The 26,936-nt window shown below is 37.3% G+C and overlaps 1 pseudogene; it reads left to right on the forward strand.

The window, feature by feature from the left end:
* The first annotated feature begins 242 nt into the window (after nt 1-242).
* On the forward strand, nt 243-26,913 carry LOC149212824 (wax ester synthase/diacylglycerol acyltransferase 11-like; annotated as a pseudogene).
* Nucleotides 26,914-26,936: the final 23 nt, after the last annotated feature.

A 26,936-nucleotide genomic window follows, 5' to 3' on the forward strand; every position in this document is an offset into this window, starting at 1 on the left:
CCGTGGCAGCTCAGGAAATGGCCTTGAAATAGGACACGCAAAGGGAAACAGAGACTCAGGAATACATGGACCATCTTACAAAATCAACCCAGGTCAAGCGGCCGTGCAGTAAGGAATCAACACACACATGCAAAAAGTCCAAAACAGCGAACGCTTTGGAGAAAGAATTTATTGATAGTAGCTAGCCAGTGAGCAATGTCCCTACCAGTGCATAGGAAGAACTAATCACAGAACATACAACTATGTTGGGGGAGGTCCGAGCGCAGTTGAAGGCATTACAGGTGCGACCCCCGGGCGGGGTCATCCTCAACCTAGCAGAGGACACAGTCACAGCCGAGCCGATGGTGCGCACTCACATAATGAACACCTTAGCGTTGCCAGCAGGCGCGGTCCTAGAAGAAGTCGCAGGGGAAGAGCATAGTTGGGGATTGAATCTGGCTGCCCTTCCAAGAGAAACACTATACCAACTGCAAGATGGGGTAACGAACGATCTTCGTACCAGGGGAAGTCGCGCCCTCAAAACCCTGACATAGCACAAAGCCAATTTGGAACAGGTCACTCTCTAGCATGATCACTTGGTCACACACTACTAGGAAGTGGAACAGGTCGTGACAGAGGCTTGTAGCAAGGTACTAGAGCTAGCTATCCCCATAGACCTCCCAACAACTGCCAAGATTCATCACATGGCCACATGATTCCGTATGGCCCAGTAGGAGGCCGCGAAGGCTTAGTGGGAGTTGAACTTACAAATTGCAGAGCTAAGACTAAAGGCACAGCTACCCACACCTTCAGAAATTAGAGAACGGCACCACAGTGAAATTCAAGCCAGACTGGAATTGATAAGCATGTTGTCCAAGGTTGCTTGGGACTATTAGATCAGTCTCTATTTATGCTCACCTCCCTCTAGGAAGACCCAACCATACAACAAGTAGAAACTGAAGTGCGAGAGTTGCAGCAGGCTTATGACACAGCCCGAGGGGCTGCACAAACGGTTGCTATCACGCAGCAGTTGGCCAAAATTAAGGAGGCCCAGGCACTGAAGGCACAAGTTGACTCTATGCGGCAATAGGAGGCAGTGCTTAAAGAATGCATCCAGCCCTAGCTTGATGAAGCATTCATGGTCTCTACCACTATTGAAGGCAAGTTAGCACACATGTAGGCAGTATGTGATACCAAGCAGGGAACTGCAAGTGATACGGATACATCAGTGGCTCGCTTGGAACAAGCATAGAGAATAGTGGTGGAGTTTGTTGAAAGCACACACGACACGCAAAAATTGTTGACCGACCTCCGCATGAAGATTATTGCACCCGCTGAGTGACTTGGGACGAGTCACACTGATTGTGTTGGGGGAATGTTGGGTAGCAGAAGCCCCGCGTAACGATTGTGGGGCTCAAAGCCCAAAATTTTGGTATAAATATGGTAAATATTCTGCGAGATGCGCGGAGTGAGAAGTGTAATAAGTCAAGTCAAAGGGTTTTCCGCCCAGAAATAACGTAAAGTGAGTTGGTCTGCCCATGGACTGCAGACCATGGAAATGTATAAATAGAGCAAGGCTCTATGGTTAGGAGGCAGTTAGTTTTATGCATTATTGATCTGAATTGTAATGGGTTTATGAGGCAAGAAGTTTTGGAGCATCTATAAGTTTGTGTCAAGGGTTTTTGTGGGTAGATAGAGGCTCTGCAGCTGTGTGGCAAAGGCCTGGTAGAGTCTGCAACTGTGTGCGCAGACCCCTGGAGCTGAGTGCGCAGGACAGATCTAGTTGTATTGGTAAAAGAGTTGAATTAAGATAAGTTGGTTTTGAAATACTGTGTTTGAATCTGAAATATTGTGGATCTGGTTAATTTATAGTTGATATTCTTGTTTGATCTGTATGCTTATGCTTACGTTATGAGTTTATGCAAATCTATATCTTTTCTGGTTGCGCGCACTGCGTATCTCTATTAAATGTCTGCTTGAAGACCATAACACTTAGATCTTATCTATAACAAATCATTAAGTAATAAGTATTAAGAAATAGCCCTGTTTCAGATCTACATGGAAGTAGAGTGGTACGAAGCCATAAAATGGCACGCAAACCCTCCAGACCACATCAAGACATCCCAAGGGTGCAGAAACTTGGTTCCAGCACCCTCCCCTGCTACCTCACGTGAGACCTCAGTCCGTGCTCCGCGGGCTGTTGCCGAAATGGCCGGTAGCTGCGGGATTTGTTTGGCTAAATAAATCTTCCGAACCTGGGTCAGGGCCATATAAGCCAACACACTTTTTGCGATAACTTCGTCATACGGAATCGGATTGACCAATCGTTCACACCTCCATGATCAGGAAGATGAGATCTACACTCTGGTCCTAGTTCGACATCATTTCAATCACTTTGATTTTCAAGCATTTCCATGCCATGGTGTCTGAAGATCCACCTAGATCAATCCTCCCCACTGAGGAGCTTTTGGTCCTCCAAAAGCATAAAAGGTAATTTTCACCTTTCCCTATACCCTATCTGCATCACAAATGTCCTAAAAAGCTATCACTTCCATCTTCTTCACCTTTATTCTTCAGAGCCTTAAGTGATGAGTCGACACATGCTACTTCTGCAACATGTAGTACATTGTTTGCAAATCAAATGCTTTGAATAACATGACCAACTAAAACCCAAACGTCCCATACTTGCCAAGAGTTTATAACTCATACTCAGTCGACAAGTTTACAATAAGATGGATGTAATAGTCCAGATATGAAAACAAGGCCAACTTATCATGGTTGCTTCAAAAAGTGATGGTAAACACATCATCACTACAACGCATGATTTACATACATAAGGCCAAACATTATTGTTTCGACACGTAAGGGAAACATAACATCTCTTTTAGAATTTTAACATGCAACTAAAAATACAACTCAAAACATGACCAGACATCATTGTTGCTGACTACGTGATGGAAACACATCATCACGTTTACATTTTAAAATGCAACAAGTGATTTACAAAAGAATGACCATGAAATGACAACATGTCTAGAAACCATTTTTCATTGATCAATGTGAATGGGTCACCTCCCTGAGGTGGCTTTGCTTATCGAATAATAGCTCTTCCTGCTTCACACACCGGCGTTTTGTCTTTAAGGCGCTGCTTTGGGTGGAGCTTCCAACAAGTGGCTCTCTGATGGCCATTTCTGTCGCAATGATTGTAGTATGTTTTCTTCCTCCATACTTGCTTAACCTATTTCTTTTCATGTTGTCGAGAGGGGTTTTCACGCCTCACGAGTGCTGCTATTCTTTTCCAACACTTGGAAAAGGAATGGTCAGGTAAACCACAAAAAGTGCATGTTTTTTGGTGCCTTTGTCTTCGTTCATTATTACTAACATGATCAAAATGAACATTTGAAGATTGAAAGTGATTATACCTTCCTTTGCTATTTCTGAGGTCAGCATGGTGACAAGGACTTGCCTCGGCTCTCTCCCTACGATGGAAATTGCCATGGGATGATGGGGATGTTTTCCCATCATTCTCTTTCCTCGACGAAGTCTCAGATGAATCTGACACCTTTGAGCACTCTCCTTTAGTGTTCCTCGAGCCTGCAAATCGAGGTTCATGGATAACCTCCAAAGGTTGAGTGATGCCTTAGTTACTAGCACCAAATTATTTCTCCTCGTGCCTTGTCTTTGTAAGGAGCCTCATGTTTGTCCCTGTAATCGGGATCTCAAAATCCCCAATAGACATCATACTATCAAAATATGAAATTGAAATGAAATCAACATCCTTTACCTTCTCTTTCGATTTGGACATAATTGATGAGGGCTGCTCATCATCCGTTGTTGGTGGTTTGCTAACTGTCTCAGCGCATTCCCCAAGTTCTTTCCTAACATACCCAAGTCTTGCTCAACATGGTAATTCCTCTACATGGATGGGATTGACTATGCCTTTCCCATTAATGCCCAAGAATTTTCCTTCATATCCCATTATCTTCAGCAGTTTGGAGCCAATTCTTGTGGTATGATTTTCAAACATAGCGAAATCATCATTAGGAAACATACATGAACATGGAGAATTAATTTTTACCTCGCATGGGTCTCGCTACAGCGTTTTCAAGGCCTCGTCCTTTTCTTCTAGCTGTAGTAGCAATTTCTACTTCTTCTCCTCTTCATGTAAGCACATCTTCAATTCATCATTCTCTGTTTGAAGATTATGTTTGTTTTTATTTAGTTCTTCCATGGCCTCTTCTGTGGCTTGCAACTGAAGTTGCAATCGCTCCTTTTCCTCTGTCTCTTTCTGTAGATTTTCATACACAATTTCCACTTTCTTGGAAATGTTAAGCATGGCCTCGTACATTGCTCTTTCGTCCTCTATCATTGTTCACACTGCAATTCACATCAACGTTAAAACCTGCTCTGATACCACTTGATCCAAGTCTAGGTGGGAAGAAGGACCCTTCCAAGACCTTTTACTTTCGTGATGTGTTAAAATTTATTTTTAAAAGAACATTAACAAATACAACTGCAGACTATAAGGAAGAGGAACATAACAATCATCAGCACATGAAAACACAAGCTATTGTTAACGGAGTTTGTCCAGGAGGGACTATGTCTCTGGGCCCCAATCAAGGTGGTGTAAGCCGATGCATTAGGTGTTGTCAATAAAAGTGATGTACACAAGAGTTTACTGTCTCGATCATAAAGGGAAGAAGGCCTAGTTTGTTGTCTCGATCATACAAGGAAGAAGGCCCTCATGTAGGAGTGGCTCTAAGAGATATTCCACAACTAGAACTCTCAATCAAAACTCCTATCAGTATGACACAAAACATGCATGGTGTGCATCCCGCCAACAAGGCACAAAAGGGATGTCAAAGAAAAACACATGCACAATGACAACAAGAGTATCCCAGCAACATGTTAGTGTCAGCCTTTGTAGCCTTCCTCCAGTGATCAAATATGCTCTTACAAAGTGATTTTAAGGTGTCAAGGTCAATTTTGTCATTTCAAAGAGTCTTCAAGCAAAATTTGGTCACTAGGCATTAGGTCTAGGGTTTTCTTTCACTCTTTTCAAAGTTGCCAAAATGTTAGTCTATGTCACTATTCAGCTGAGTCTATCATCATTCATATGGTTGTTATCATCATATCAGGTTCCATTGGGTCATGTTACACCTTGTTCATGCTTCAGTTGTGCCTTGGTAAGGTCCATTTCCCTCTCCTAGGGTTTTGGAGGTAATTTCTCTTGGATGGTCAAATCATCGGCAAAATTTGTATCCTGATGTTCATACACCTTCCCCTATCATTAATGTAGCTTATTAAACACTTCCCATCACTGAGATTTCCCAAATTCCTCATTTTTCCACAAACCCTAGTTTCTTGCCACAACTTGGCAATTTTCTAGGCTAGGCCTGTGTTTTGCCCTTTTGGACCCCTTACCCTCACTCAATCTCTGAGATTTCACTTTCCCCTGCTTCCTAACATCCCTCCCTACTTCCAAAAATTTCCCCAAGAATTTAGAAGCCCCTTATCTCCTTCATTTCGCTTCATTTCGACAAAATCCCTTGTTTCACACATCGGGATAGGTTTCACTCAAATGATGTTTCAGAGCAATAAAAGATGAAATTTGGAAAACGGAGAGAGTTTTTTGTTCACAACATGCCAAGAAAGAAAAACCTCCTTCACGTTTTACACAAGTATAATGGTTTTGGAGAAATGTCAAAAATACAATCGCCTCGGGAGAATTGATGCACCTCTGAAGTGACCTTGGGAAATTCAATTTTTCTCCTAGCTTGGTTGGCCAAATAAATTTCTTGATGCATCAAAGGTTAACTAGACAAAAATATCTTTCCAATGAGATATTATGATACCAATTTGGAGTTGAGGAAGGCATTCAAAAGTTCACTGCAACAGCACTCTGCCTTGAGGCAGCCTCATTTGGCACATTTTTACCATTCTAGGGAGATTTGATTTTTGACAAGTCAAATAAACTCCAAATTGACAAATTCTAATTGTTTTGGAAATTAGACTCAAATACCTTTTCAACGAGCTATCTTGCGCCTAATTTGGACACCGGGAAGGCCTCCAAAAGCCTCCTGAAAAATGGCACTACGCATATAAGGAGCGCTACGCATATAGCTTCCCCTGCCTTTGTAAAATAACACTGGCGCTACGCATATAAGGAGCGCTACACATTGGGCCAGAACACAAAATTTTTGCCACTGCTCTTCAAAATTCAAATTCTCTCAGTCTCCTTTGCCTCCTGTAAGTTTAAATCATCTTGCTATTATCTTTGGTCAGTGTTTGGAGCTGTTTGAAGATCAGTTGTAAGAGTATGAATGTTGAAAAACACAAACCCTACTCTCTTGCAGTCCACTATTCACACGGCCCTATTTCCCATAGTTCCTCCCACATTTGGCATTTGAAAAAAAAGCACCAAATCCTCATTCTTCATCTCATTTAAGCCAACACAGATTTTGCAACATCATGGAGGCAGACAACAACACATCATACAACCAAGACAGAGATTGCACCACTGAACTGCATACACCAGGAGGACACTGAAGCGCCGTGAAACACCTGATCCATTCCGGATTTTGGCCGAGGCTTCGCTGGCTGGGCATGATACATGATGGAGGGTCTTCGCTCCGAATTTGAGCAAATTCGGAGAAATTTTTGTCATTTTGAAATTTTTTGGTCCCAAAACAGATTTTTCAGCTATACGAGTAGCGCGTCGACGCGCTCGCTTATGATTGGGACACTTGCTGGAGGAAAACTTTATATTTTTGGGTTTTTCATGGTAATTTATGCATGCTCAATTATTTCTGAAGCATTTCATCAAGTTCTGGATGATCAAAAGGCCCAAAAACACCATGAAAACCACCTTGCTGCCACCTTTTGCAACAGTAGGAAGTACTTCTAGGAGAATGCAGTTTTGAAGGGGCAAATGAGCTCCAAATTGCAAAATTCCACTTGGGTTGGAAAGTCGACATCTAGGGCTTTCCAACGAGCTATCATGAGCTCAATTTGGATGTCGGGAAGTGCCCCAAAAATAGGCTGAAAGGTGCGCTATGCATAGAGATCAGGGCGCTACGCATAGAGGTTTTTGGTCAAATTTTCATCCTCCAGCTCAAGAATTCGGCCAGTTTTCACCATTTTCACTTCTTGATGTGATTTTTGACCCAAATTGATGTAATTTGATGTGTATGAGGTAACTTGGCACTTATTTACCTTATTCTAGATGATTCATTCACAAAATAGCAAAAATTTAATGTAATGAATCAGTTTCCTAGCATATAGGGGTTAGTTGTTTGACTACCTAGATTTCAGTTCCTTGTTTAGAATTGGTTCAAATTGCTCCTAGAAGGAGGAGCTCGACCCCTAGAGGTTAGGTAATGGGTTAGCTTGGTCTATATGATGTAAATTTTCAGTCAGTAGCAAGGGTTGGACTCTTGGGAAGATTTTGGCACACTATTGTACATATTTTTCATATTTTGCCTAAGGAAAGATCAGAGGTTTTGCAGCACCTGTTGGGATTCTTGTGGCTTTCAGTTCTTGATGGTGTTATCTCTCAGTTTATTGTAAGTTTATTCATGTTTAATGTATTCCATTCCCTTCTTATGCTTCTGAAACTAAATGAATGAGTAAATGAGGTTGAATCCATTGTTTACAATGCTCTTCCTTTAAATTTGTTTAGTTTTACATGTTTTCGCCAGTTTGGAGAGGATCTATGTTCTCCCTTTCCCTCTTTAGCTCCTTGTCACTCTGATCCATCCATACACCTGATCAAAGGCATCAAGACTACTGCCTACCTCACCCCAACTCGAATTCTGCAAAGATCTGGCCTTATCCCCGGACCCAAAATTGGTTTTCCCGTTTCTCCAACAAAAAACTCAAAAATATAAATCAAACTTTCCTATCTCTTTACTAGCCTAAACACAATATTAATTTTGAGTCATCTCAGCCCCTTTGAAGACCTTTTGCCGAGATAGACCCGGAGAGAGCCCTCTCCTGTCCTCGTAGGGCTAGCTACGAGGCTGAGCTTGGTTTGATGTTGCCTTGAGTTTTGCCTTCCTCAGCCTGAGGCAGATTCGAACACTAACACAACATACAACAAGGGATCTCAAAGCATAAACTACATCATATGAAGATTCCTCATAACATGAAGCAAGGAATCATGACAGCAGATCATAAATAAGATCCTGCATCAATATCAATCAAGGATCCATGCAGCATAATATAAAAGAAGAAGTACATGGACAATGACCATATACCTCACACCATGGGCCATCTGAAGAAGAAGATGTCACACAGCTGAAGCTGCCTGAACCATTGCTCTCAAGGCATCGATCCTCATGAAGATGGTTGGTTGCACAAGAAAGTGGAAATCTGAATCAGACTATCAAAGTGTTGAAACTTGCTTAAACATCGATTTCACAGCATCGATTGCAATAAGAATAAGTGATCAAGAAGAATCAATCACAGAGAATTGATCAAAATATGAAATAGCCACACATGAAGAAGAATCGATCCAAAAGGAGAAGAAATCATAAAAGAAGAGTCGATAAAAGAATAACATCGCTGGAGTTCTTGCTCTGTAGCTCTACGATTTGTCAGAACTTCAAGCGCCCTCTGGCTTCCATGCTTCTCTGTAGCACTACGACTCTGTGGATTTGAAGCACTACTCTGGCTTCATGTTTCTCTACGCATTCAGGCTCTCGGGCCTTCTCCACATAGCATCTCCACGCAGTGTTCTCGAGCTTTTTGTTATACTGCCCTCGCCCACTGATAAATAGCCTTTCGCCGCTCTCGGCTTTCTGCATCCATGCTCTCGGCACTCTAGCACATGCTTTCGAGCTCTCGGACACTCTCTGGCATGCACACTTTCTCTCCCTTCTTCCCCCCTCGGCTCTCTGTCACCCATCGTGTTTTATAACATGTTTGGGACAAGAGCACTTCAAAATCGGAGGTCTATTTCTTAAGAATGGAAGCCGTTGTATAGAAAAATAGGTGGGCGCAACAACCTTAAGAAAATAGCCTTATTATCGTTTTAAAACGATATTAAAAAAACCCATAAAACACTGAGAAACATTGAAAAATATGAAAGATCGGATTTCAAATTTTATAAGATTGGACCTATAATGCCCATCGGGTCTGCGCCTCATCACTTATCACTATCGCTTCAGCCCAGAGTCCTTCCTTTGGGCATCCGTCGACACAGATCGTCGATATCGGCAATCGCTAATCACATCGCTGATATCCAAGAGTCTTGGTCCTTGGCCTTTGGGCTCCGCCGATGCCGATCCGCTAATATCGCCAATCGCATAACTTAACTCTCCACCATCGCCGATTTCTTTCCCCCAATCCCGATTAGTCAGAGATTGCTGATCGGGGGTTCCAAGGGCCCGCCTTAAGTTGGCCCTTGGCACGATTCCTGATGTGATTTGCCTTATAAAGGCTTTAAGTCCATTTTTTTTTATGGAAAAACCTCCTTTTTCAAAGGAACTAAGGCAAACACGTTTTGCGATAACTTTGTCATCTGGACTCGGATTGACGAACCATTCACACCTCCATGATCAAGAAGACTAGATCTACACTCTAGTCCTGATTCGACATCATTCCGATCAATTTGATTTTTGAGCATTTCCATGCCATGGTGTTTGAAGATCCACCTGGATCAATCCTCCCCACTGAGGAGCTTTTGGTACTCCAAAAGCATAAAAAGTAATCTGCACCTTTCTCTATACCCTATCTGCATCACAAATGTCCTGAAAAGGTCTCGCTTCCATCTCCTTCACCTTTGTTCCTCGGAGCCTTAAGTTACAAGCCGACACTTGCTACTTATACACCATGTAGTACATTGTTTGCAAATCACATGCTTTGAATAACATGACCAACTAAAGACCCAAACGTCCCATACTTGCCACGAGTTTATAACTCATATTGAGTGGACAAGTTTAAAATAAGATGGAAGTAATAGTCCAGATATGACAACAAGGCCAACTCATCATGGTTGCCTCAAAAAGTGATGGTAAACACATCATCACTACAATGCATGATTTACATACATAAGGCCAAACATTATTGTTTCGACACGTGAGGGAAACATAACATCTCTTTAGAGTTTTAACATGCAACTCAAAATACGACTCAAAACATGACCAAACATCATTGTTGTTGACTACATGATGGAAACACATCATCACATTTACATTTGAAAATGCAACAAGTGATTTACAAAAGAATGACCATGAAATGGCAACATATCTAGAAACCATTTTTCACTGATCAATGTGAATGGGTCACCTCCCTGAGGTGGTTTTGCTTGTTGAATAACCACTCTTCCTGCTTCACGCACCAACGTTTTGTCTTTAAGGCGTTGCTCTGGATGGAGCTTCTAGCAAGTGGCTCTCTGATGGCCAATTCTGTCGCAATGACTGTAGTATGTTTTCTTCCTCCATACTTTCTTAACCTATTTCTTTTCATGTTATCGAGAGGGTTTTTCACACCTCACAAGTGCTGTTATTCTTTTCCAACACTTGGAAAAGGAATGGTTAGGTAAACCATAAAAAGTGCATGTTTTTCGATGCCTTTGTCTTCGTTCATTATTACCAACATGATCAAAATGAACATTTAAAGATCGAAAGTGATTATACCTTCCTTTTTTGTTTCTGATGTCAACATGGCGATGAGGGCTTGCCTCAGCTCTCTCCTTGCAATGGAAACTGCCATGGGATGATGGGGATGTTCTCCCATCGTTCTCTTTTCTCGACGAAGTCTCGGACAAATCTGACACCTTTTAGCACTCTCCTTTAGTGTACCTCGAGCCTGCAAATCGAGGTTCATGAATAACCTCCAAAGGTTGAGTAATGCCTTGGTTATTAGCACCAAGTTCTTTCTCCTTGTGCCTTGTCCTTGTAAGGAGCCTCATTTTTGTCCCTGTAATTAGGATCTCCAAATCTCCAATAGACATCATACTATCAGAAGATAAAGTCGAAAGGAAATCAACATCTTTTACCTTGTCTTTCGATTTGGACAGAACTGATGAGGGCTACTCATCATCCATTGTTGGTGGTTTGCTAACTGTCTCAGTGCATTCCCCAACTTCTTTCCTGACATACACAAGTCCTACTTGACACGGTAATTCCTCTACTTGGATGGGATTGACTATGCCTTGGCTATTAATGCCCAAGCCTTTTCCTTGATATCCCATTCTCTTCAGCAATTTGGAGCCAATTCCTGTGGTATGATTTTAAAACACAACGAAATCATCATTAGGAAACATACATGAAGATGGAGAACTACTTTTCACCTCGCATGGGTCTTGCTGCGGCTTTTCCAAACCCTCGTCCTTTGCTTGCAATTGTAGTAGAAAATTCTGCTTCTCCTCCTTCTCTTCATGTAAGCACATCTTCAATTCATCATTCTTTGTTTGAAAATTATGTTTGTTTTGCTTCAGTTCTTCCATGGCCTCTTCTGTGGCTTGCAACTGAAGCTGCAATCGCTCCTTTTCCTCTGTCTCTTTCTGTAGAGTTTCATACACAATTTCCACTTTCTTGGAAATGTTAAGCATGGTCTCGTACATTGCTCTTTCATCCTCTATCATTGTTCACACTGCAATTCACATCAACATTAAAACTTGCTCTGATACCACTTGATCCAGGTCCAAGTGTGAAGAAGGACCCTTCCAAGACCTTTTACTTTCGTGATGTGTTAAAATTGTTTTTTAAAAGAACATTAACAAATACAGCTGCAGACTGTAAGGAAGAGGAAAATAACAATCATCAGCACATGACAACAAAAGCCATTGTTAACGGAGTTCGTCCAGGAGGGACTACGTCTCCGAGCCCCAATCAAGGTGGTGTAGGATGCTGCATTAGGTGTTGTCAATAAAAGTTATGTACATAAGAGTTTGCTGTCTCGATCATATAACGAAGAAGGCCCTCATGCAGGAGTGGCTCTAAGAGATATTCCACAACTATAACTCTCAATCAAAACTCCTATCAGTATGACACAAAAAATGCATGGTGCGCAACCCGCCAACAAGGCACAAAAGGGATGTCAAAGAAAAACACATGCACAATGACAACAAGAGTATTCCAGCAACATACAACAAGGGATATCAAAGCATAAAGTACATCATATGAAGATTCCTCATAACATGAAGCAAGGAATCATGACAGCAGATCATAAATAAGATGTTGCATTAATATCAATCAAGGATCCATGCAGCATAATGTAAAATAAGAAGTACATGGACAATGACCATATACCTGACACCACGGGCCATATGAAGAAGAAGATGTCACACGGCTAAGGCTAACCAAACCATTGCTCTCAAGGCATCGAACCTCATGAAGATGGCTGCTTGCACAAGAAAGTGGACATCTGAATCAGACTATCAAAGTCCTGAAACTTGCTTAAACATTGATTGCAAGAAGAATAAGCAATCAAGAAGAATCAATCATAGAGAATTTATCAAAAGATGAATCAGACACACACGAAGAAGAATCGATCCAAAAGGCGAATAATCGATCATAAAAGAAGAATCGATAAAAGAATAACAGTGTTGGACTTCTCTATTTGCAGCTCTGCGATCTGTCAAATCTTCAAGCGCCCTCTGGCTTCCATGCTTCTCTGTAGCACTGTGGCTATGTGGATTTGAAGCGCTACTCTGGCTTCATGTTTCTCTGTAGCACTGCGGCTCTGTGCATTTGAAGCACTACTCTGGCTTCATGTTTCTCTGTGCATTCAGGCTCTTGGGCTTTCTGTTATACTACCCTTGCCCACTGATAAATATCATTTCACCGCTCTCGGCTTTCTGCATCCATGCTCTCGGAACTCTAGCATAGGCTTTCAGTCTCTCAAGCACTCTTTGGCATGCAAGCTCTCTCTCCCTTCTTCCCTCCTTGGCTCTCTGTCACCCATCGTGTTTTATAACATGTTTGGGACAAGAGCACTTCAAAATCGGAGGTCTGTTGCTTAATAATGGAAGACGTTGTATAGAAAAATGAGCAAGCACAACAACCTTAAGAAAATAGCCTTATTATCATTTTAAAACGATATTACAAAAACCCGTAAAACACTGAGAAACATTGAAAAATATGTAAGTTCGGATTTAAAATTTTATAAGATTGGACCTATAATGTCCATCGGGTCCGTGCCTTATCACTTATCGATATCGCTTCAGCCTGGGGTCCTTCCATCAGCATCCGTATCGACAATCGCTAATCGCATCGCTGATATCCAAGAGTCCTGGTCCTCGGCCTTTGGGCTCCGCCGATGCCGACAGTGCCGATTTAAAAGTGTCGATATCGCCGATTAAAAGCGATGATATCACCGATTACATAACTTAACTCTCCGCCATCGCTGATTTCTTGCCCCTGATCCTGTTTAGTTGGAGATCGCTGATCGGGGGTTCCAAAGGCCTGCTTTAAGTCCGCGATTCCTTATGCAATTTGCCTTATAAATGCTTTAAGTCCATTTTTTTATGAAAAAACCTCCTTTTTCAAAGGAACTAAGGTAAACACTTTTTGCGATAACTTCGTCATCCAGACTCAGATTGACGAACCGTTCACATCTCCATGATCAGGAAAATGAGATCTACACTATGGTCCTGGTTCGACATTATTTTGATCAATTTGATTTTCGAGCGTTTCCATGCCATGGTGTCTAAAGATCCACCTGGATCAATTTCGTATTTTCATATTAAAATGATGGATTTGATATTACAAAGTAGGTACATTTCATTTCCATCTCACTGAAATGTAGTCATTGATCCTTGCTTTGTTTCCTTTGATGTTACAGTTAAATTTTTGATCATATTGAAATTTTGTTAGTGTGGCACTTAATTTACTAACATTTAGATTTATTTTTCCATGAGGGAAAACCTATAGCTTAACATTGTTGTTCTTTATTTAGGATTTTGAGTGAATTATTTTTAGCCACCAAGTTTACTTAAAGGTAATTTGAATAAAAACATGTTAACATTGGTAAAATTACACAACCTATTAATTAGTAGACAAAATCCCACCAAATATTAAATGACAAAAAAATTATACAAATTTCCGTTCATGCTAACATTGATGCATGTTATAGTATACATTTTATGTTAAGACATTATAAATATCTAGGACTATTGAGGATGGGTATGAAATGAACAACTGAATTATGCAATTAGAGAGGGTAAAGATTGTTAGTTGTTGATCTCCCCTATATGTCTCAACTTCATGTGCCACATGCATGTTTTGGTAATTTGTCAAATGTTTATTACATCTAAATTAACATTTTCAGCAAAAACAAACCAATAAAATGTTGTATTTGGTCAACATATTAATTTCCTATATAAGATTTGATATAAGTTAAAATCATTTAAAATAAAAATTAATTCAGCCAAAATACCCCATTGAAAACTAAATAAGACTTGAGATATTTCTTTATGACCTTTTTAATATTCATCTAAGGTTTGTGTTTGTACTAAGAACTTGTGGTTGTATTACAAGAAAAGGTTGGAAATCTCTTTTCAAATCTATGGGACTATGGTTCTTTGAGGTATATTACAGTATCTACACAAATACTATGCTCTTTTAGGGCTAACTTTGGTTTCACGACAATATTTTACATAAGCATCATGGACTTCGCATTGGTGGCGTGATAATATGTTACTTGATCATATGCAATTTACACAAGTTTTCTTGACTTTTATAATTGGGATTTTTGGCATGACAATATGTTACTTGCAACATGCTAGAATCAACCATTTTCATTTCACTAGTTTGAATTCAATGCATCTATCATCCCCATGCAATATTATAAATTGGTAAGGTAATCAAGATCGAAAAGTGAGTGATAATAATTATTACCCTGACCACTTGAAACACTACTAACATGTGCACATCCATATAATTTTTTTCTCAAAAACACCGTTTGCTTGAATAATATTGGTTTTCATGCCTGATCTATCTTCATCTCCATGTAATTCTTGTAATAGGGGAAACTTTGGCTCACCGACATATAGCCATTTCACTATTACATAATGTGATCCATTGGTATATTCAAGGGACAAGAAAATTTGTAAGCATTAATATGTTAGAATTTAGAAGCACTTATCACTTAGAAATTTCACCATTTTGATTACATGATAATATGTATTTAACCATCGCTGTAGTCTAACCAGACTTCTTTTTTTCCCTGAAAATCATGGAAATTCTTGCCATATTTTGATAAAATCTGGAAGGGATTTTTGTAAATCCAAGTTACAACTATCAAAATTCAAGATTGTGGGGGCCCCAAAGGTTTTCGATGTTGCTGAATCCATTTCCACCATAAAAAAACATGATTAAAATGCTACTACTACAATACTTTTTGAAATTTTTTGTCTGGATTCCAGCCACTTTTGGCCATCCGAGCAATTCTTCTGCCTCTGTAGACAACTCTAACCATATTTCTTATAATTGATGTCACAATATTAATTATACATAAATCTCTTTGTTATTGTCTTTAACAAACTTTATACTTTCCAATGGAAACATTGACCCATTATCCTAAAAAGTACTCTCTACTCTCCTTTTACAATATATCCACACTTTATACTCTTCAATGTCTCATTCCCTTGCTTCGGGGGTAATCTAGTATGAAAAATACAATTGTTAATGTTTAGCATGTGTTTTAACAAAATTCAGGGTTGTACTCTGTTACATTTTGTTTGGCTTTTGGTTTCTGAATTGTCGTTACCTTGACACAGAACCCCTTAAATGGCCTTAAAAGGAAGTAACAATTACAAATTAATCATTCTCTACTCTCTCCTTCAATGGTATTAAAATGAAGTAATGTATAGAATTTAATCTTCTCTATCTCCACTTTAAATGTTATTAAAACAAAATTGTACAATGACATTCATGTTTTTGTTTTTTATTTGGCAGTAAATGACATATATGGACTCTTCAACAGTATGATGTGTGTTGCGTAATGAATATGACTATTACGTGTACTTGATGGAATCTATAAATCCTCACTAGTGTGTTTTAAGTTTCATAGTCTACCTAGCCTTCAAATTTTCCCTCAAAATCATGGAAATTCTGGTAAGATTTTAGTAAAATATGGAAATATTTTTTATAAATCCAGGTTACAACTGTCAAACTTTAAGATATTAGGTGCCCTAATGGTTCTTGATGGTGCTGAATCTATTTCCACCATCAAAAACTTGATTCAAAAACACCTACTACGAGATTAGAAAAACAATTACCGGATTCTAGCCCGTTGCGATAGTGAGGGAAAATTTATACCCTTAGACAGATATGGACTCTTCAAAAGTATGATGTGTGCTACATTAATGAACATGGCTACTACTTGTACTTGATGGAATCTTTGAACTCCCACAATTATGTTTTGGGTTTCCACCCGAATCAAGTTTTCGTTTTTCGCTTTGCAAGTTTTCGTTTTTCGCTTTGCATTTTTTTTAATTTATTGCGTGACAGGTATTTGAGTGTGAACTGTCTTGGTTATTAAGCTCTTTAGCGGGAAGGAAAATGATGTGTGATAAATAACACATCTATTGTTTGAGTGATGATACATCAGAGTATGGCCTTTTGGAGGTGGGATTGTTGAAGTTCGATTATTTCAAAGGTTTCCATAGTGGGGATCAGACTTTAAAATTGATCTCTCTTTACCCATTTATCCATTTTTTAGCCACGAAATACAGTTAATTGCAAAATAACCACGTCACTCTTAAAAGAGTGTCAAGGTGACAGGCATAGAAGAAAATCACAAGTTCTGAATTATATATATAATATTTTATATATTTATTTACACTAGGTTGCCACTGGCTAATACCAAATCATTTTTACATATAGTTACCTGATTGAGGTCAACGGTCATCCTGTGTCATCCATTCTTATCCAAATTTTTTTATCACTCTACATATGAAGTTACTTCAATGCGATTTATTATTGATCGAACAAAATTATTTAATTACATTTACTAGTCCTTGCGGCATGCCACTGTAGAAACTGAGTTTTAATCTTAGCATTAATCTATTTTCAAGTAACATAAAGTTTGTTGTTTCCATTTCATGAAATACGATTGATTAACCTATCAAATAGAGGCATTGATTTTTATGGCCAGTAAGAATATTATTCATCTTATTTGACCTCTTCATCTTATTTGACCTCTTCACGAGGTGAAGATACTATAAAAGTTATATAATAAGGATTGGTTTCATTATAAAGGTTATATACCAAGGATTGGTTGCATTAATATTTTCAAAATATAAACTAGTTCCTAGCATTAAATGTTTGGTTTGCGAGGGGTCATTCAATTAATTATCAAAGGTTCCTGGTACCACGACGCTTAGTCTGCCCCCACCCGTCAACTTCCACACTGTCGTATAGAGAATTCAGATGCTTAAATACATGGATAACCCATGTTGAAAGTAGTTTCCATGGCATTGCCAATTTGTCCACTGCCAAAGACTATATCACAACCAGACTTCATTAGATTTTTGCATATTTCAGAAACACAAATTACTCCAATGTTGGATGCATTTTTTATTCTCATGGCAGGATGTTAAAGCCACACTGCATATATGGTAGGATGCTTGAGCTATACTGTATGGAGAACAAAAAAAACACAAAAAACTAAGGCGATGCCACAATGGAACAATGATGGAGAACAAGGAGAACAAAAAACTAAGGCAGCTACTACGGAACTAAAGCTAATAAAAATATAGCTATAATAGTCTTTATACCATGGGATAACATAGAACGAACACTAGATTCTTGCAAAACGAACACTGGATTCTTGTAGTGCAGTAATTGAGAATAATAGGGGTAGGCTCATCTTTGAACTCAAAACTCATACTACTTTGATTATGGAAATGGAATCTCTAGACATGCTCTTAGATGAGCCATTGTATATGGGAAAGCCATTTTTCCCATTGTTTTCTGTAGTTCATAGTTTTGGTTCCAAGGTCTCCTGTTGAAATCTCTAGGCATGTTCCTATAACTTAAATAAACTCAACTCTGCCTATGATTTTGCTGCCTAAAAATCCACACCCAGCCATTAAGAGTATTGGATTTTCTTATTACTGAACATGGCCATTTCATGAAATTTCCCTAGGGGCAGGATGAAGCTGATTGTGGCTTGACCAAAGCCAGCAAATTGATCAGATAGAGAGTTTGTAAATTACTATATTTTCACTTCAAATATAAAGCTGAAACAACTATTTTCTTACTTGGATTTGTAAAAATGAATACAACTGCAATTGTAGGAATTATGAATGAATACAACTACAATTGTAGGAATTATGTAGCCTTGCATACAAGAAAGCCAAATTTCAATCTGCAAATCAGGCAGTGTAGACTTATTATGATGCAAAAGAAAGTCACCTCATCAATATGACCATACTAATGAAAAAAGAAGCTCTGTATCAGATTTATACATTGAGAATCATATACCATGATTATCTATAGCCCAAAAAATAGTTAAAACTTGACTTAAAGAAGTGTTTTCTTTAATCCTCATCACATGGAAAAAGATGCAAAAATATAGAAAATAAGACATATTTTACAAAATATACATGCAGGTCACCTTTTTTCCTTTGTTGTTACTTTTATTGGTCTCACAGAGGATCTTCCTCTTATTGTAGAATTCTTCTCTAAATGCTTCTGCCTCATCCATAATTTGATGCAACCTTTCTTTCTAAATACAAGTGGAGTCTGAAACATCCAAGAGTACCTAAACACAATACATGAAGAGTCTGAAACATCCAAGAGTATCCAGACACAATACAATATCTAGACATAATACAAGTGGAAATTATTCGAAACAATACAGGTGATGCAGAGAATTACAGGCCTAAGGGTTAACTTTGCACAAAGCATTTTAATTTATTTCTCATTTGTTTTTCTAATCCTCTCAGGAGTTCACGGTTTTCCTTGCACCAGCTGTTCGATTACTGGTTTTCCTTGCACCAGCTGTTCGATAACTGGTCCTTATGCAAAAGGATGATGAGAAATGTGTGTGAGCTATATACTATTGATGATTATGCCAGAGTTGTACCAAGGCACAAAAATAGCAACAACACCCTCTTTATGACCCACTAGGAAAGGGCTGCTAGGACAAAGGTCGGAGGAGAGCCAAGTCGATTCCGTTTGGTCGAGCGATTTCATTCATTTTACTTATTGGTCCTAATCATGCAGGAAAAGTTGTAGTGATCTCAAAACATAATAAGGAATGAAAGCATCATGAGTGGAAAAAGTGATCCCTCTGGACTACAACGACGAAGAAAAAACAAAGAATGATCTGGCCTGTTATGCACTGCAGCCTGGACTTCAATGTTGACTCCCTTTAAACCCTCCCCATATAGCCCTGGTATATGTAACACTTATTTATGTACAGAACTGGGTTTGATAAGAAATATCTGAAACACCTGTGATCAACATCATATTTGTGGGCACACCACTGCATAAAAATCAATTTCTGGAAAAAAAAAATGTTTCCTGGACAATAGCCTGCCCCATGTTCCTCGTGGAAGAAAGTTTAGGAAGCAAGTTTCTTACCTATCGGAAATATTTAACCGTAATAAACCGCATAAGCTACTTTACTCGATCAAATGCAATGGCTTCAACTAATGGTGTTGAAACGACTGAAGAATAACTGAGATATGGGAAAAATTGAGAATGGCGTTATGATCCTATCATCATCCCCGTAGAAAAGAGAAAAGCTACCTACATAAAAAACTGGAGGACTAACAGCTCAAGCTATGAAAGATCGGTGGTTTTTTTCAATCGCTCGCTCTAACATGTAAAATGCATGCAAGGTAAACACACTAAGTATTTTCCGTTTATATTTAATTTTACACTATTTACTATTTATCCTAGTTTTTATTTATTTATTTATTTTAGATGCAGACATCAATAAATAGTTAGCAATTTTGAGAACAAAATATTTTCTTAGTGAAACATTGCAATTGATGGCCAGTGTACCAAGCTCGTAGGTAACTCAGGTAATTATTTAAACAAGGGGTAACCTTATGTCAGGTATGAACCTATCACACCCAACATTTAACCCATCAAGACATTATAAGCAAGATATCTTCTTTTACCCACCAAGTTGATACTATGTTGGTGCTTCAATGCTTCTTTTGTTAATGATATCTTTGTATCTCGATTATTCAAAGACTTTAGATCTGATGGTAAATCCACCCTTTCCTTTGGCTCATTTTTTTGGTTTTGTTATTCATACAATTTTGAATGATTTTATGGATTCTTTGGGTAGAGAACTTGTCCATACATGTCGTTGCTATATATTAATTGTTTCATATACTTATGATCTACTCTTTTTCTCTCTCTCTCTCCATATATATATATATATATATATATATATAGATAGATGTTGCACATTGGAGAAATTTCATGCCCATAGATGTTTTCCTTAGACAAAGCTGCTCCATATTCTCATGCTACATATTATCTTTATACACAAGGCAGATGTCAGGTAAAGTGAAATAATCTATGCTCCAATAAGCTTATCAAATTTACAGTCACATTTCATTTGCAACCTTAATCTTACGATTACAAATACCAATATTAGAAAAACATTTTATTTTTTACATCTAGATAGTGTTGCAATGCATAGAATTACAAGAGGCCACAATTTTCAATAGCTTATTTTAAACTAATTGAGGGATAAGGGCTCCTAGGGTTGAGGGAACTCTAGAAAATAGTGCATTACCCCTATCTATTACCCATAGGGTTGAGGGTTTTACTCCCCTATTTGGTCTTTGTAGAGTATACCCAGTTGGCATCATACCTACAAGTAGTTTTTTTTGGAAATGTTACTCGTCATTTGGCCAACGATATGAGGGTGTTCTTTGAGTGTAAAACCCAAGGCAATTATGATGCAATTGTTCTACCACATGACTACTGAGAGTCATTGTTGGGAAGATCAATCGGAAATAGGATTCTAGTTTGAGGGTAAAGCTCCCTGATGAAATTCCGTGTTGAGGGTAAAGCTCCCCGTTGAAATTCTAGGGTCGTGGGTGTACTCCTCTGTGTGATCTAGGGTCAAGGGCTTACTCCCCTATGTGATGATTTATCCTATTTCTTGGTATGGGTGGAAGTTATTACTCCTCGTTGTGATTCTAGGTTGAGATGCGCTCCGTGATGATATGCTTTCTAATGATCATTAATGATGATCTGGGTAGTAGCCCGCTGACAGAGACTCCAAGTAGCAACTTGATGGATAGAGGGTAGTAGCTTGATCTCCCCTCCAGTAATAAAATCTTCTTCTTCTAGATCTGAGAATGATCAATATATGAGAAGGAACAATCAAGAGATAAGTAGGAATAAGCAAAGGATATATCGATATGTACAATGATGATTTGTGATGATGAGACACTTAATATGGACACGACATGACAACTATAAGACATAAATAATCCATCATGATACCTGATGACACTCGAAGATTCCATAATGGAATATTGTTCGATGGACAAATATTGGCAGGTGGAATTCTCCCTAGTTGAGGGGGAATGTTAATTTTTTAAACTGTGGTAAAATTCCACCTTGTACAGCCCAAATGACCGAGATAATGATTACATTAGATTCCTCTTTTCCATAGGACCAAAATCGACCTAAAGATCACCCAATTTGGTTCAGTGGAAGTTGAGTTATGAATTATTTTATTCATATATATATTATGGAATGGGTCGGCCCCTAACCACATGGGTAACTACTTGGGTCAGTCTTAACCCAAAGTGAACCTTCACGAAAGCCTATAAATAAAATATACCTCAAGATATTTTTGACACATCTTCTCTACTATTTTATCTTGGTTCACACAGGTTCAACAAAAGGATTTTGCTCAAGGGTCCAAAATCATAGGCGAAAGATTTGCTCTGGGTTAGGGTCTTCTGGATCTCAGTCGTTGGCATAGAACATGGTATTCTCGTCCCTAGTCACTGACACATAAGCCTATGGGATTGACTATAGACCCTTGGACGTTGGCACAAAGGCTTATGGGAGCGAATCTAGGTTTAGAGGAATATTAGAAGGTTTCGGTCCCCAATCGCTTGCATAAAGGAGCCATTAAAATGTTTTTATCAAATACAAGTTGACTAGTGGTTATAAATGGTTTTGTAATAGGTAGAGGTTTAAGATTAAGCTTAATAAAGTAGGGTTAAAACTGAAATTGAGAGAAGAAAAACCAACTCAATTGAGTAAAACCCTTCCTCCAAGTGGCACTTACAGCCCCATACGCCAATTTTTGTTCGTTCCTAAATCGCCATGGTTTACCGATAAGACAATTGCTTAAAACCTTAAGCATTTTAATGGCAATTCAAACGAAATGTAATGTATCATATATATTTTATATTTCTTTATCATTGAATATTTATATCTATTATGGTTATATAGGTAAGTATATAAATACTTTATTTACTTTTGAATAAACGTTGTAAATATTTTTATAAATAAAAATAAGTTGGGAATATAATTATATCTAAAAACAATATATATTATCTATAAATTTATAATCTCTTTATTTTTTATTAAATGTTTTTATTAATATTATCAAATTTCATCTTCTAATTTGATATAAATATCTTATAATTTGAAATATTCAATAAAGAAGACAATTTTCATGAATTACAAAAAGCATGTTTCATAGGTGTTTAAAAATTGTACTTAATCATAATCTCAAACTTAAATAATACCAGTATAGATCCATGTTAACCATGAATCTAGCAAGAGTCGAGAAGTATCAAGCTTCTTGAGGTGCAAACCCTTTTCATAGTGCAAAACCTAAAAAATTGTAGCTCCAAAGATTGCACATCTCTCTCTCTCTCTCTCTCTCTCTCTCTATATATATATATATATATATATATCATTATTATATTATATTTTTCATTTTTTAAATTACATTTTTCAATGTATAAATAGATTCAACCCCTTGATAATCCCTTGAATACATCGAATAAAATAGCTTAAACATGCAATTCAAAATAATGATACTTGAAATGGTATAACAATAAGAATTTAATTTTTCAATCATTGGCTCAAGTGAGGCTAGTGTAAGGTCGCCTAGTCTTGGCTCAAACATTAGGGGATAAAGGAGGAGATAATTTTGGAGAATAAGGATAATATTAAAAATACTATTACTTTCAAATTTAAAGATAAGTTGTGGGATGTTAAGGAGCTATAGTGAAAAATGAAGCTAAGGTATTATAAGGAGGTGATCAACCACACTTGCTAAGAAAAATTATCTTTCTGTCTTAACGAGTGATAAGAAGAAAATGAATATTGCAAAGATAAGAACAAATTCTCATGAGCTTCAAAGTGAAACCAGACGTTGGTATATTCCAAAAATACCTTGGTACATCTGTCACCTTTGCGATACTAAAAGAGTTGAAGATGAAAAACACTTTCTGTTGGATTTCCTTTACTGACATCCGTTTTCATTTCAAAAACTTTTGTTCCACTACCAACCTTCTTGACTTGTTATGTCTGCAAAACTATAAGTGATCTAAGAAGGCTTCATTCCCTTGTTTTTTGTCATAGAAATAACATACTAAATACTAATATCTTGCTTTCTTAAATTCTTATAAACCACATTGTTATTAGTGGACATCATCATCACCATCACCATCATCATCACTTTTTCAATTATTTTATATAATATATAGACATTTATTATTATCATTATTATTTGAAACCATACAGAATATGTAAATTGTTGACATTGAAATAATTTAGTTAACATGAGTTTTGAGATATTTTATTTATGATTTATATTCTCTACATTTCTTTCTTTCTTTTGTATTAATATTTTTTTTAAATACATTTCAATATTACTTAATTTATATATCCAAATATTTTTTTATGATACAAATTGAATTTTTAATTACTATTGATATTTTTTAAATGTCACATGTTTTTGTATTGGGTTGTAATATCAACAAGCATAGTTAGAGTGAGACTAGGTTTTATAATGCTCTTAAGTAAAACTAACCAAATATGTATATATGTTTCTCATTTTTATTATAGCCCGCATAATTTTTTGTTTCTTATTTTGATTATAGGTAGAATATGTATATATATTTTTTTGTGAAGTCATTTAATTCCTCTCTTTATTTTTCATTAAATGTTTTTGTTCAATATTAACAAGTTTCATCTTCTAACTTGAGATAAACATCTTATAATTTGAAATATTCAATGAAGAATACACCTTTCATGAATTACAAATTTCATTTCTTAGTAGGTGTTTAAAATTGTACTTAATCATAAACAAAAACTTAAATAATACCAGTATAGATCCATCTTTACCATGGATCTAGCAAGAGCCTAGAAGGATCAAGCCCCTTGAGGTTCAAATCCTTTTTAGAGTGAAAAACGTAAAATATTTGACCTCCAAAGATTGCATCTCTCTCTCTCTCTCTCTCTCTCTCTCTCTCTCTATATATATATATATATATATATATATCTATATATATCTTATTTTTTATTTTTAAAATTGAATTGATCAATGTATAAATAGATTCAACCCCTTGAAAATCCCTTGAATACATGGAATATCATAGCTTAAACATGCAATTCCAACAAATATCTGCTTCATTCAAAATTAACCCTTAATAATAGGGTCAAAATGTAAGCTATAGTGAAAAATGAAGCTAAGGTATCACTCTTGCTAGCTAGAATGATCTTTCTGGACCAATGCCAAGAACAAAGTGAATATTGTGAAGATAAGAACTAATTGCAATGAGCTTCGAAGTGAAGCCACACGATAGTATATTGCTAAAACACCTTGGAGCATATGTCACCTTTGGGTTACTAAGAGAGTTAAAGATGAAAAACACTTTTTCTTGGATTTCCTTTACAAATAGCCATTCTCATTTCCAAAATATTTGTCCCACTACCAACCTTCTTGACTTGTTATCTGTGCAAAACTATATAGTGATCTAGGAACAATTCTTTCCCTTGTTTTTGGTCATAGAAATAACATACTAAATACTAATCTCTTACCTTTTAAAATTCTTATAAACCACATTGTTTTTAGTGGACATCATCATCATCATCATCATCACCACTTTTTCAATTATTTTATATAATATATAGACATTTATTATTATTATTATTATTATTATTTGAAATCATATATAATATGTAAATTGTTGACATTGAAATAATTTAGTTAACATGAGGATTGAGATATTTTATTTATGGTTTACATTCTCCACATTAATTTCTTTTTTTTTTGTATTAATATATTTTTAAATACATTTCAATATTACTTAAATGTATATATCCAAATATTTTGTTTATGATACAAATTGAATTTTTAATTACTATTAATTTTTTTTAAATGTCACATATTTTTGTATTGGGTTATAATATCAACAAGCATAGTTAGAGAGTGACTACCTTTTATAACGCTTTTAAGAAAAACTAACCAAATTTGTAGATATGTTTCTTATTTTGATTATAGGCCACATAATTTTTATTTGTGTTTGTGAAGTCGTTTAATTCCTCTAGAGATGACTATAGGTTTAACCTTTGGCTTGAGAAACCACAATCCAAGGGCATCTAAGCTGCCAAAATCACCTAGGGATGACAGTCGGCCTAGACCACACTAGCCTTTAACATGGATGGACTTTTGCCTGTATTTTCTAATTGGTTTCCTTCATGTCATGAAGTAACTTAGCAATACACCTCATTGTTTCCTATTATATGCCCGCTGAGCATAGCCAACATTATTTTTTAATTTAAAATTTATTACGTTGTAAGGCGTTCCCCTCTGAAATCCATTCCCCTTTTTGCCTACTTGTCATCCTTGGACGCCATATGATTAGATGTTACACGATTACAAAAACTTCAACTATCTGATCAAAACACTTACAAATTTGTTGGAAATAGTTACAAATTGGTTACGAAGTGGTATGCATTGGTATGCTTTGCACCTTCCATTCAACATTGTTGTTGGTCCTCGAATCTTCAATATGAATCTTATATATGGCTTACATGCGCGCTCTGTCTAGTATTTTCTTTAGGCTAACATGTAACTGATTATTTATATGATTGCAGAAGGAAGACAAAAGCGGGGTTTTGAAATGGTTGTCTGTCCATGTCAATATTTCTGATCATGTTATAGTCTCGTTTATCGAGCCGGCAGACAATTGCAATCTGGATTTTGTGAAGAAATATGTAGCTAATTTGGCGACAGCCCTCCCCTCCAGGCCACTCTGGCAGATTCATTTTATGCGCGTTAAATCGGAGGATGTAGAGTCCAATGTCGTCTTTAGAATACATCATTCTTTAGGAGACGAAATTTGTCTCATGTCACTTTTCTTGGCCTATACCAGAAAGGCCACTGATCCTCAATCCCTTCCCACAATCCCATGTGAAACTCCAAAATTTAACACAAGGCCGATTAACGGTGAAATCCAGAGAATATTGAATGTAGCGTCCTTTGATCATGATAGTATACAATATTGAATGTACACTATTGTGGACATGATGTACTTTTTAGCAATAGTTGTCTGTATAAAGGACATAGATACACCAATAAAGGGATATCCGGGCATAGAAACGAGCTCTAAGCAGATTGAATACGTGACCTGAGTCTAGGAGATTTCAAGATTATCAAGACTGTTGTAAACGGGATAAGTATGGCGCCTCGTTGTCTCTTTATCCTAGACTTTATTTGTCTTCAGCCATCTGGTGCCTTGTAAATCTTAAATCTTTATAAATTTTGGATGGTTGAGCTGTCAAGCTGAATGCTGACGCTGTTAAAGAATCGCAGACGGTAAATGATGTTATGCTAGCGATGACTTCAGCAGGGATCTTACGGTATTTAGAACGCGAATTCGGTCTGTAACAGCAGATCTTTTTATTCTTTTTGGTTCCTTTTCTCTTTCTCTGGCAAACGCAATGCATATTTGGTATTGGAAGGTCCTGGGACACAATAATTTCTATGAT

The sequence above is a fragment of the Pinus tabuliformis genome, chromosome 1_1 (genome assembly GCF_031772625.1).
Source record: "Pinus tabuliformis cultivar Carrire ecotype Pingquan chromosome 1_1, CPIR1, whole genome shotgun sequence".
In the NCBI taxonomy this organism is placed as follows: Eukaryota; Viridiplantae; Streptophyta; class Pinopsida; order Pinales; family Pinaceae; genus Pinus; species Pinus tabuliformis.